The sequence below is a fragment of the Cupressus sempervirens genome, chromosome 9 (genome assembly GCF_028749045.1).
Source record: "Cupressus sempervirens isolate cs-2001-9-10 chromosome 9, ASM2874904v1, whole genome shotgun sequence".
NCBI lineage: Eukaryota > Viridiplantae > Streptophyta > Pinopsida > Cupressales > Cupressaceae > Cupressus > Cupressus sempervirens.
The window spans coordinates 726,550,571-726,559,301 of record NC_143126.1 but is presented as its reverse complement, the minus strand read 5'-3'; positions in this window follow the sequence as shown (position 1 = coordinate 726,559,301).

Below are 8,731 nucleotides of genomic sequence, written 5' to 3'. Positions count from 1 at the left end.
TCAACTGCATGGGGATCCTCCAATCAACAAAGATCATAATACACAAATCATAATACACTTAATAAATTCTCAACAATAAAACAAAAGTCAAATAACAAGGACTGCATTGATTAAGCATAATCAATAAGTATTGCACATAAGGATGATGCATTTGATATAGTTATGAAGTATGAGCAACATATTGAGGTAAGTATCCTTGAAGACCTTGTGGTAATATTTGTAAACAATATGCTTAGGGAGATGTTTTTAAGTTTTTATTATTTTTCTTTTGAATATTTTTCTTCACATATATTGATCGAATCAATAAAGCAAGAGGCCAGATATTTGGATTAAATAGTAATAAAATTTATTTCTTTTCTAATCTTGTTGTTCTGACAAAGATAAATTATAATCCAAAAAATGTGATGAAGGATGATGATAGATTATGCAGTGGTCTAAATTTTTCTCAAACAACTAATCAAGCAAAGCAAGGATATAATATCAGGATTAGAAGTAATGTATTATTACAGGATAAAAATTAGGTGTTTGATAGAGGAAAGAAGCAGTATTCACTTTTTGGGGGCCTAGGGCCACCCAAATTTCACCTAGCATCATGTTAAACATGGATGTTGGGTCTACTCCTCTAGAGATAGCTGAAATCTCATTATACCCACAAGGAGCATATGTCCCCAACAAGAGCCACTGATGGAGCCCAAAATTCTAGTCTCCATTTTCAATCTTAAATAATGAGCAAATATGAATTCAGAGATATCCCAACATTGAGTAGGCAAGGATTGTAGGATTCCAATCTGCAGTTTTAGGAACCAACAAAACTTACTAGAAATAGAGGTAATTACACTAGATGTAGCTATATGGGTTACTCTAGGAATAATAATGGTGGTAAGAGAGAAGAGTGATCTTGGTTTAAGGGCACTTGTTTCAAGTGTGGAGAAAAATGACATAAAAATTTTGAAAGTAGTAATTCTAGTAAGAAGGTTGGAGGTAGCAATAGAAATACCTTGGCTTGTGAAGAAGTTGTTGAAACGTCTAATCAACCTAAGCATGGTGAGAACTTGATGATAAGAAAAGCTTTTTGGAATAAGGAAATTGATGAAGAACCTATTTTGAGAAGAAGTTTGTTCAAGACCAGATGTAAGATTGTTGGAAAATGTTACAAAGTAATCATTAATAGTGAAAGTTAAAATAGCTTGGCATCTAAGGAGTTGGTTAACAAATTGCAGTTGCAAAGGCTGAGACATCTTAAATCTTATCATGTTGCTTGGATCTAGAAGGAGCATAACTTACTTGTAAGTGAGCAATACCTTGTTAAGTTTGAAATTAGAAATTATCATGATGAAGTCTTGTGTGATATTATGCATATGGGTTGTTGTCATATTCTTTTGGGTAGACCTTGGTAGTATGATAGACAGGGTTTGCATGATATTACATTGAATCAATATACTATTTGGGTTGGGAAGAAGAATTTTTTTTTTCAGTTGATAAAGACTAATGAGAATAATTGTACTACAATTAAAGTATGTTTGGTTGAAGGAAAATTTTTTGCTAAAGATGTAAAATGACATAATGTTTGTTTTTCTTTGATTCCTATAAATACCGAGAAACAAGATGAACTAGAACATACACTTGAGATTGAATCTTTGTTGGAAAAGTTTTAAGATATCAATTCTAATAATGTACTAGATGGTTTACTTCCTATGAGAGGTATTAGTCACTAAATGGATTCGATACCTAGAGCTAGTTTTCTTAATAAAGCATCACATAGATTGACACCTGCTAAGAATGTTGAGTTGAATAGACAAGTACAATAATTTCTTAAAAGGGGTTTGATTAGAGAAATTTTGAGTCCTTGTGTAGTACATGTTGTATTGGCACCTAAGAAGAATGGAAAATGTAGAATGTGCATTGATTCCAAAGCTATTAACAAGATCACACTGAAGTATAGGTTTCCCTTGCCGAGGATGGATGGCATAATGGATTGTTTGAGTGGGACAAAGTATTTTACAAAGATTGATTTAAAAAATGGCTATCAACATATCATAAATAAATGTAAATTTTCTTTTAAGAATAATGGAGCTATGTACAAGTGGCTGGTTATGTCTTTTGATTTAACTAATGCACTTAGTACTTACATGAGGCTGATGAATGAAGTTTTGAAGAAATTCTTGGTAAAAAGAATTAGTGTATACCTTGATGTTATTTTGAAATTTAGTAAGACTAAAGAAGGACATCTTAAGGATTTCAGACAAGTAATGTAAAGATTGAAGGAAGAGAAGTTGTTGATTAACTTGAAGAAATGTTGATAAGTAGGAGATAATTTCCACAACAAGTCAAATTGTGATATTGCTATCAGGATTTAATTACATGATTTTTGAGTCAAACTCATTGACCCATATTTCATGAGTAGTGATTCAACATGAATCCATCTCTCATAACAATAAATGGAACACTTAGCACTCATTGGATCTAGGTGATGCTCACAAGGGTGAAGCACCGGGACTTCCCGGGAGGTCACCCATCCCAGTACTACTCTAGCCTGAGCGCACTTAACTATGGAGTTTCCTCCATGGTTAAACCCATTTCCTCTGCGCTTAACTATGGGTTTAACCATGGAGGAAACTCCATAGTTAAGTGCGCCTGGAGTAGTACTGGGATGGGTGACCTCCCGGGAAGTCCCAGTGCTTCACCCCTGTGAGCATCACCTAGATCCAATGAGTGCTAAGTGTTCCATTTATTCTCATGAGAGATGGATTCACATTGAACTACTACTCATGAAATATGGGTCAATTAGTTTGACTCAAAAATCACACAGTTAAATCCTAATAGCAATATCACAATTGAAGAAATGTTCATTCATGAAAGAGAAAATTGTGTATCTTGGTTTCATGATTTAAGTAGATGGTTTGAAGATGGACCCTAAAAGGGTAAAATCTATTTTTGATTGGCCCACACTTGAGAATGTTGGGGAAGTTAGATCATTTCATGGATTGGCAAGTTTCTATAGGAAATTTATAAGAAATTTTAGTTCAATTTGTACTATTATGACAAGAACTATGAGAGATGACAAAAGGGATTTCAAATGGACTTATGGAACACGTATGAGTTTTGAAACATTGAAATAGAGAGTAGTAGAGTTGCCTACACTTTCTTTGCCTGATTTTAGTAAAGTTTTTCAAGTTGATTGTGATGCTAGTGGAAGTGTCATTGGAGCTATTTTGAGTCAAGAAGGACACAATAGCTTTCTATAGTGAGAAATTGAATGATGATAAGAAGAAATATTCAATATATGATTAGGAATTCTATGCTATTATTCAAGCTTTGAAGAAATGAAGACATTAGTTGATGCCTTAAGATTTTGTGTTATTCATTGACCATAAAACTTTGCAGTATTTGGAAAGTTGGAACAACTTGAATTAAAGACACATGAAGTGGGTTAAGTACTTGCGAAAAAAGCCTTTATGTTGAAACATAAAAGTGGACAGTCAAATAAGGTTGTTGATGCTTTGAGTAGAAGAAGAAAATTGCTAATAGAAATTAGAGTTAAGGTACTTGGTTTTGCTGATTTGAAGCATTTGTATGAAACTCATCCTGGTTTTATAAAACCTTGGGAAGCTTGTAAAAACTAGTTGATGAGTGAGAAGAATAAGTGGATTGATTACTTCATCCAAGAAGACATGTAGTTTAAGGGAACTCAACTATGCATACCTATTCGATAAATGAGAGATAACATCATGAAGGAGAAACATAGTGGATGACTTGCTGGACATTTAAGAATTGATAAAATAGTGAAGTGTATTTATGATAGGTAAGTTTGGCCTCAAATATATAAGGATGTATAGAGGATGGTTAGAGGTTGCTAAATTTTACAAACAACAAAAGGAGTTAGTTAGGATTTGGGATTGTATTCACCATTGCTTGCGCCTAACAAACCTTGGGAAAATATCAGTATGGACTTTGTTCTTGGTTCACCTAAAACTTAGAGAGATAATGATTATATTTAGGTAGTAGTTGATAGATTTTCAAAAATGACTCATTTCATATCGTAGAAGACATCTGATCCAGTACATTTGGCTGAATCATTCTTCAAGTAAGATTGCATCATTTTACTAAAACTATTATTTTTAGATAGAGATACTAAGTTTACTGGTCATTTTTGGAGAAAAATTTGGAAGAAAATGGATACAGAGTGAAAATTAAGTTCTATACTTCATCCACATGTTGATGACAATCTGAGGTTGTGAATAGAAGTTTAGGTAAATTGTTGAGATATTTGGTTGGGAATAAACTTGGTAATTGGGACTTGATTTTGGGGAGAAGAGTTCACATATAACATATGTGAATAGAAGCACCAAGAAGACACCATTTAAAATAGTTATTGGATTGAACCCTAAAGGGAGTATAAATTGAGAGATTTGAACACCGAGGTAAAAAGAAGTGTTGAAGCTAAAGAATTTTCAAATTTCATGAAGATTTTGCATGCTAAAATAAGAAAGAATCTAGAAGATAGTAACCTTGGATATAAATAGAAAACAAAAAAAAGGAGAAGGCATAAATTTTTTGAGGTTGGAGATAAAGTGATGGTTCATTTGAAGAACATATTTCTAGTTGGCACTTATAATAAGCTAAAGAGAAGAATTTTGGTCCTTGTAAGATCTTGAGAAATTTTGACAATAGAAGTGCTTTTGAAGTTGAATCACCTAGAGATATTGATATTTCACATATATTCAATATTGCAGACATATTTCATTGATTTGAGTAGATGAGGAATTAAAAGATAATCTAGATTATCTTAAGAAGAAGGTTGACATCATTGAGTGAGTTTTGGATAACAGAATAAGCAAGGGCGCTAGAGGAAAATACTAAATGAAATACCTTGTTGAGTGGAAAGATAAACCAAATGAAGTGTTGGTGTAAATAAGTATTTACTATTTAAACTTTACTTAAGTTTACTTAGGTTAATTCATTATTTTATTATTTATTTAAGTGACACACTTAGGAGTTTGTGTACTCTCATGAGTTGTTATGTTGACAACACAGAAGCACACAACTCTAATTCAACACATAGTGTCTACAACACTGGAGTTTGCATCATTTATTGGGTTGTCATGTCAACAACATAGTTATTCACACTCCTATTTTAGTACATGTTTTCTAAAACATTAATTTGCATGCTACACCATTATAGGCTTATCCTCTCATCATTGCACTTAATCCCATGCTTAATGGAGGATAACCCATATCTAATGGACATGTGCCTAGTTGTATGACTTATCATGTTGCTGACTTCTATGCATTCTAGAAGCTTTCCAAAGGCCTTTATATATAGGCACTCCTAGTGTACTTTCGCATTGAATATTGAATGAATATATCGTCATTCTGATCATACTCTCTTTGGTCTACTATTGTGCTTGTGTTTGAGTTCCTTGGTTTTGGGTGAATTCTACCCTAAGACAAATTCTTACATGGTATTAGAGCTTGGAGAGATTCTCTTCACATAGCAGTTCGAGACTATTGTTACTTCAGCACCTTGACTAGAATTCAAAGAATCTATAGAAATTGGGAGCATCTAGAGTCAAATCGAACCTCGCCATTGTGTCCAGAACATCAATTTGGTGAAGATCAACTATAAATTCACCTATGCTAGGCTAAAGTTGATCGTGAGGCAATTTTTTTTGCAAATTGACACCCAAAGGCTGATTTGCAAGTTTGGGAATGGTCATTTTAATTAATCTATGCATTTATTTTTAGATCTAAATTAATTTGATTGTCTACAATTATTTTTTTGAATTTCTATTTTCGCAGATTTTTTTGCCCAGTCAGGCTTGCAAAGAATTTTTTTTTTTGTTGCAAAACTGGGCAGTGACACCCCAACCCTGCAAGGAGGAATATTTGTATTTGTTCCATAGGAATATTCCATTTAATCCATTATTTTTAGTCCTTCAATTATTGACCAATATAATTTGGCTACACAACATTCCATGGCCTACATATTTTTCAATCGACCCTCCTCACTACATAACTAACAACCCGCTCTCTTACTTTCGGCGACCTTGTTGTTTTGTATGTGTAGTGGGTTTCCTTTTAAAAACTCATAAGTTTTTACCCACACTACATGTGGGATAAAATTAAAAATTTTGGCATGGTAAACTCAAAATTTGGCACCTGCATATCTTAGTTTTGGCCCAACAAGTCCCTACCATTGATTGCAATCTTTGGTCACTGTAAAATGCATTTTAGCAATAGCAAAAATAAAACTGACAAATGCAAAAAGGACTCCTGGCTCTCGTCAAATAGTCTGGCAATAACATTAATTCTTTGATAGGTAGTGGAAAATTCCTGTCAATGCAAATTCCTTTCCACATGGCAGTCACAACACCCATCCATGTGGCAGACGAAGATTATACACATGGACCCTAACACCTAATTTGACACCTCATCACATAGAATATAGTCAACTCCTAACATTGCATATCGCCACATTATTTTGACTAAGCAGTACACGTCAATTTTTTGTCATACTATTATGTATAGTTCCATACACTTCTGTACCACCACCTAAGCTGTTGACATCATCATTACATCATTCTGACATCATCTAGGGGTAGACTTTTTGCTAACATCGTCAAGTTCACTAGCCCAAATTTGTCGATCATCTAACTATCATTCAAGGGTGAATTTAAACTTCTACGACAATTGTATGACCGTCAAATTTAATCTCATCTTTTTTTGATCCAACCACTCTCCCAATAGATTTTTGATTTTGCAGTCTAACTTTGGGAGGCCATATCTCAGTCATCTGGACTCCAAATCAAGTGTGATTTTCTTAAAATTGGGTAGAATTTCCTAAAATTTTCAATGGTGCAACTCTTTTTTTATTTTAGTACATAGATTTGCCAAAAATTACATCTTTTGGAGACTCTACCTGTCCAATCCTGTATTTTGCACCTTCAAATGCTCCATACGAGCTCATCTAGACACGAAAATAGGTTCTATTTTTTTGGAAAGTGCATTATTTTTTTTCTACTTTCCATATCTGTAATCAAATTATAGGGTTGTGTGGCCAAAAGTGTCACTTTCAAAATTAGGTCCTTTTCTGCATTGTAATACTTTGATATATCTTCAAATTTGTTGTATATCTGAGATACATTGTAATATTCCAGTTTTGCAGTTTTTTTTAATTTTCTACATCATCGGAAATTTTAAATTTTCAAAATTAACTCCACATAACTATGCTACATTTTCCATTAAAATGTGGTGTCATTCAATGCATAAAGGAGTTTCTTAATATGTAGATGGTACCATTCCTAAACTAATAGGTGATCAAGTATTTGCCAGTCAAATCACTAATTGGAAAACTATGGATAGGAAAGCCCTAGGTGATATTTGTTTGGGGGTTGATGATAAGATCATGTATCAGATTCAGAAGTCTCATACATCCAAGGAAGCTTGTGATACCTTCCAAAACCTATATGGTAAAGTGTTTGAAGAAGATGTTTTCAAAATTAAAGATGAACTTGTCTCCTTAGATCCAAAGGCATTTGATTCCATACAGGATTTTATCATAAAGGTGAATGAACTAAGGACAAAGCTTAATGATTGTGGGAGTCCTTTCAAAGATGACAAATTGATCTATCTCATACATAATAAGTTTCCATCTAAGTACTCCACATTTGTTTCTACTTATAACACCTCAAATACTACATTAGGGTCTACCTATTAGAAAGTCTCTTTTGATCACTATGCTGAACTATTGGATAAAGAAGAAAAAAAGTTGAAATCAATTGGTATTCTCAATTTGCCAAAGTGTAAGGCATTGGTGGCCAATAATGAGGGTTCTCAAAATTTAGCTAGTCAATCTTCAAATAAAGGAAGGGGCAAGAATAATAAATGGAAGAATAACAAATCAGAGGATGTCAAAATGACAACACCACAATCAAATCAACAAGTCAAGTCTTCCTCAAATTCAAATAAGAAGGGGGAGAATAATAAGGACAAGAAAAAATGTGCTTATTGCAAGAAATTGGGTCATGAGGAACATGAGTGTTATCATAAAAATATTGATGAGTTGACCAACATCATGAAGAAACATAATGTTCCACTACCTAATGCTTACAAGGAGAAATTATCTTCTTCAGATTCAAAGGGAAAAGGACAAGCACTTATGAAAAATTTAAGTTCTTCAACAAAATGGATTCTTGACTCAGGTACCTCCTATCATATGGGTTCTTCAAAAGGAGATTTTTCTTCATTGAAGCACTCAAAGGTACTGCACATCTTTGTGTGAGATGATACAAAAATGGAAATTGAAAGGAAAGGAAATGTGGAGATGGAAAATGGAGAGTTCAAAGATGTTCTCTATGTTCCCAACCTAAGTTCTAATCTCCTCTCAATTTACCAAATCACTCACCTTGGAGATGGTCATAAATTTGAGTACCTTCCTAACTTAGTAATGGTACATAGTCTAAAAGATGATTCAGTGGTTGTAGTGGGAAAAGTTAATCATGAAAAACGTTGTATTCTTTCTCCCACTTTGTGCCCAAGTCTCCTTCACAAGCCTTGTTCACTCAATCAAGTTCACACATCCAATTATTACATGAGTGGTTTTTTCATCTTACCTTCTGCTATCTTGAACAATTTTTCTCAAACAAAATGGTCAAAGGTCTACCTACAATCAACTTTTCCATAGGTGAATGTTCAACAGGTTCAGTGGATATCCTCTAGAGGAGAAGTTACA